Source organism: Octodon degus, unplaced genomic scaffold (genome assembly GCF_000260255.1).
Source record: "Octodon degus isolate 3935 unplaced genomic scaffold, OctDeg1.0 scaffold00242, whole genome shotgun sequence".
Taxonomy (NCBI): domain Eukaryota; kingdom Metazoa; phylum Chordata; class Mammalia; order Rodentia; family Octodontidae; genus Octodon; species Octodon degus.
The window spans coordinates 3061128-3066568 of NW_004524818.1; positions in this window are offsets into that span (position 1 = coordinate 3061128).

Below are 5441 nucleotides of genomic sequence, written 5' to 3' on the forward strand. Positions count from 1 at the left end.
TATTTTCCGATTTTGTGGCTTGCCTTTTCACTCCGTTGGTAATTTCTTTAGATGTGAAAAAATTTCTCAGTAAGAGGAAGTCGCAGTTGTTAATCCTTTCAACTGTTTCCCGTGCGATTTGATTTCTGTTCATGAACTCTTTGCCTACCCCTATGTCTTCAAGAGTTCGTCCTAATTTCTCATCCAGGAGATTTAGTGTCTCTGCTTTAATGTTTAGATCTTTAATCCATTTTGACTTTAGTTTAGTGCATGTTGATAGACCTGGGTCAAGCTTGAGTTCTTGGCATGTAGAGAACCAGTTTTTCCAGCACCATTTGTTAAAAAGGCTGTCTTTCTTCCAGTGAGTATCCTTTGTCAAAGATAAGGTGGCTGAGTGTGTTTGTAGGGCCTCAGCATCTTCTAATCTATTCCATGGATCCTCAGGTCTATTTTATTGCCGGGACCATGCTGATTTTATCACAGTAGCCTTGTAATATAATTTCAAGTCAGGAATTGTAATGCCTCCTGCCTTGTATTTATTGCCCAGAATTGCCTTTGCTATTCTAGGTCTTTTCTGGTTCCAAATAAATGTTAAGAATGGTTTCTCTAGCTCTGTGAGGTAAGTTGGTGGTAGTCTGATAGAGATTGCATTAAATCTGTACAGCAATTTTGGGAGTATGGCCATCTTCACAATGTTGGTTCTTCCTATGCAGGAGCATGGAATATCTTTCCATTTTCTAAAATCCTCTACAATCTCTTTTTTCAGAGTAAAGTTATTTTCCTTGAAAAGAACTTTGAATTCTTTATTTTTTATTTTATTTTATTATTATTATTTTTTCCATAAAATTATAGAGAAACAAATAGCAATGAGACAGTTTCAAACCAAACTGGTAGGACAGTTTCAATAATTACCACATTGTATACATTCTTCCTAGTGGTTAATTGCTGTGCAAGATGCAGAGATGTTTTCCTACGTACAATCACCATTAGAAAAATCCCTCTATTCATTAAGAGAATGTAACAGTATATCAATTCTAGCCATTTGAAAACACAGATACAAAATGGACATTCATCTGCATCCCCTTTTTGTTGTTAAGTTCCGTTATTTGAATATTATAAGTGTGTAAACTCAGCGAAATATTCTAAAAGAGTCCAGTTGCCCATAATAGTATTGGGTCTTCTGCTTGACTGGCAATGTCAGAAAATGTTGACCTGAGTCCCCTAAAGCTCCATATAACAGCATGGCTTTACTTCTTATATTATTTTTTATACTTTTCTGCTGGATGGTTAAGACCAAGGTAAGGCAGGACTTATGCACCATGAGTTGAAACTTTTGGGTCTGATAAGGTCAGTGAAATCCCCTCAGGATTTATCCTGAGTTCCTGTACCTCAGATTGTAGAACCTTTGTCAGTGTCACCCATGTGGATGAGTCACGGTCATTGCTTGGCCAATTTGCTCTCTGTGAATGCTTGAAAGAATGTTTTCTCTCCATGTTACTCTGCTTAGGCACACTCTACATCATCGATCACTTTCCTCTTTGGCCCCATAATATCCTTGACCAGAAAATTTGGGACACTAATGAGTTACATGATGTTAAAGTACAAGTTCTCGTATGTCCTGAGTCTTAATTGACCTTGGAAGGCTAGGGCCAAAATGTCGGCTTTCCTTGCAACCCTCCTTTTTGTCTAATTTTGGTCTGCAAACTTAGGTTATTAACCATCCAGAAGACAAGCTTATTGTTATTACCATACAAGTTAGGCTGTTAAGCTTAACCTCACTATCTGTCTCCATATCAAACATCTTAGGCCCAATATTGAATAGGTATTTTTCATCAAGTATTGATATGTTGAACTTTAAGTCCCTACAGAATATGATAAAAAATGTTAAAAAATTAGAATATATTTTAAAAATAGGCATAAAGATTTATATACTTCTTATATTTACACATAAGTCCAAAAATCTCACCATATACAATCTTGAAGCAGGAATGTCCCACAATATTCCTTTTCCTGTCTCTTGCTTTCATTCACCATGCCCTACTTTTTGAACAATCATCTGCCCAAGAGACAACATAGCAGCCACTGGCATGTCATGACAAGCAGCTCTTATTCAGAAGACCAAAATGACAGACTCTCCAAGCATGAAATTACTATTACAAATTACCATCTGCAGTGCAGTAGCTTAGTTCACAGGTATCAGCATATATAGTTAGTCAGGGTAACAATTTTTTCAATTAACTGCTAGGTTCACAAATCTTCTGGAGATTCTCAGGATCATTGCCTTGCCCATCTTCTAAATATAACCATATGACTTGATTTATTCATGCTTCCTAGCTCTTCTCCTTTCCCTCTCTTGATTACTTAGTCCTTGAGATCCTTCTTTCCTTGTACTTGTATTGTACCTTTGTATTTGTATTTATTCTTTTGAGATCTTATACTTGGGAAACTATACAATATTTACACATGTGTGTCTAGTTTATTTTTCTTATGAGTATATGTTCAAGTAGCATCCACATCAATTTAAGGGATTTGAGTTTATTGTTCTTAATAGCTGAAAAATACTCCACTGTGTAAAAATACCACATCTTTTTCAACCATTCCTCAGGTGATGGGCATCTTGGTTGTTTGCAAGATTTGGCTATCACAAATTGTACTGCCTTAAATGTAGAAACACATATATCACTATGATATGATATTTTCATATCCCCTGTGAAAATTCCCAGTAGAGGAATAGCTGGTTTAAAGGGGATTTCCAGACCAACTTTTCTAAGGAGTCTCCGTACTGATTTCAATAACGGTTGCACCAGTCTACATTCCCACCAGCAGTGGAGAAGGTTTGCTTTTTCCCCACAGCCTTCCAACATTGTTGTTGGGTGATTTCTTTATGATAGCCATTCTTTCTGGGGTGAGATGATATCTCAATGTTGTTCTAATTTGCATATCGTGGATGGTCAGTGATGTGGAGCATTTTTTCATATATTTATTTGCTTCTTTCATTCTTCCTCTGAAAAGCATGAGTTCATCTCGGATGCCCATTTCTGGATTGTGTCTTTAAAATTTGGGGCCCTAGTGATTTTTAGTTCTTTATAAGTTCTAGAGAGCAGACCTTTGTCTGAGTACATATTTTTCATGATTTTTTCCAATTTTGTGGGTTGCCTTTTCACTTTGTTTGTAATTTCTTTTGACGTGAAAAAACTTCTCAGTAAGAGGAAGTCCCAGTTGTTAATTCTTTGAACTGTTTCCCATGCGATTTGATTTCTGTTCATGAACTCTTTGCCTACCCCTATGTCTTCAAGAGTTCCTCCCACTTTCTCATCCAGGAGATTTAGTGTCTCTGCTTTAATGCTTAGATTTTTAATCCATTTTGACTTTAGTGTAGTGCATGGTGGTAGACCTGGGTCAAGTTTGAGTTTTCAGCATGTTGAGAGCCAATTTTTCCAGCACCATTTGTTAAAGAGGCTATCATTCTTCCAGTGAGTATGTTTGGCCATTTTGTCAAAGATAAGGTGGGTGAGTTTTTTTGTAGGGCCTCAGCATCTTGTAATTTATTCCATTGATCCTCATGTCTATTTTGTTGCCAGTACCATGCTGATTTTATCACAGTAGCCTTGTAACATAATTTCAAATCAGGAATTGTAATGCCTCCTGCCTTGTCTTTGTTGCCCAGAATTGCCTTTGCTATTTTAGGTCTTTTCCGGTTCCAGATAAATTTTAGGAATGATTTCTCTATGTCTGTGAGATATGTCAGTGGTAATCTGATAGGGATTGCAGTAAATCTGTACAGCAATTTTGGGAGTATGGTCATCTTCACAATGTTGGTTGTTCCTATCCAGGAGCATGAAATATCTTTCCATTTTCTAAAATCCTCTATGATCCCTTTTTTAAGAGTACTGTAATTTTCCTTGAAAAGATCTTTGACTACTTTAGTTAGATAAATTCCAAGATATTTCATCTTCCATGGTGCTATTTTAAAAGGTATTATTCCTATAATTTCCCTCTCCATGTGTTTGGTGTCTGTGTAGAGGAATGCTATTGACTTTTGGGTATTTACTTTATAACCTGCTATGCTACTGCATTTCTGTATTAATTCTAGTAGCTTCTTGGTGGAGATTTTTGGGTCTTCAAAGTAAATTATCATGTCACCTGCAAATAAAGATACTTTAACTTCTTCTTTGCCTATTATTATTCCTTTTAGTTTTTTCTCTTGAGTAATGGCTCTAGCTAATGATTCCGGAACTATATAGAATAGGATTGGCGATAGAGGACATCCTTGTCTTGTACCCGATCTAAGAGTAAAACATTTCAGTTTTTTCCCATTTAGGATTATGTTAGACATTGGGTTTTCATAAATGGCTTTTGCCAGATTGAAATAGAGGCCATCTATTCCAATTTTCTCTAGGACTTTGAACATGGTTGACTGTTGGACTTCGTCAAAAGCCTTTTCTGCATCAATGGAGATGATCATTTTTTTTTCGTTTTCGCTCCATTTATATAGTGTATTACATTATTAGATTTTCAAATATTGAAGCATCCTTGCACCCCTGTTAATAATCCTACCTGGGCATGGTGCATGATCTCGTGATGATTTGCTGTATTCTCTTTGCTAGTATTTTATTGAGGATTTTGGCAAGTATGTTCAGGAGGGAGATCAGTCTGTAGTTATCTTTCTTAGTTGCATCTTTTACTGGTTTTGGTATCAGTATAATAATTGCCTCCAGGAATGGTTTTGGGAGGTTTGCTTCCTTTTCAACTTCATGGAAGAGTTTGAGGAGTATAGGGACTATATCTTCTGTAAATTTCTTGTAGAATTCAGCTGTGAATCCAAGTGGACCTGGAATTTTCTTTGTTGGTAGGGTTTTAATTTCATCTCGTATTTCATTGGCTGTTATTTTGCTATTGAGAGTGGTTATATCTTGTCAATTCAGTTGCAGTAATTTGCATCTTCTAGGAATCTGTCCATTTCTTCTGTGTCTTCTGTTCTGTGAGTGTAAAGATTCTCAAAGTAGCTATTGATAATCTACTGAATTTCCACTTGGTCTGTGGTAATTACAACCTTTTCATTCCTTATTGCTTGTATTTGAATTTTTTCTTTCCTCTTTTTGATGAGGTTAGCTAGAGGTTATCAATTTTCTTTAATCTTTCAGATAATCAGCTTTTTGCTTTTTTAATTCTTTGAATTGTTTTCTCCGTCTCAATTGAATTAATTTCTGCTCTAATCTTTATGATTTTTTCCCATCTTTTGGCTCTGTTTTTGGTTTGGTCTTCCTTTTCTAGATGTTGAAGGTGCAGCATTATGGTTTTTATTTGTTCCTGTTCTTTTTTCCTAATGTGTGAGTTCACAGCTATGAATTTCCCTCTGAGAACTGTTTTCATCGTATCCCATAAATTCCGATATGTTGTGCTTGAATTTTCATTGAATTGTAGATATTGTTGAATTTCTTGTTTAATTTCATCTGTGACCC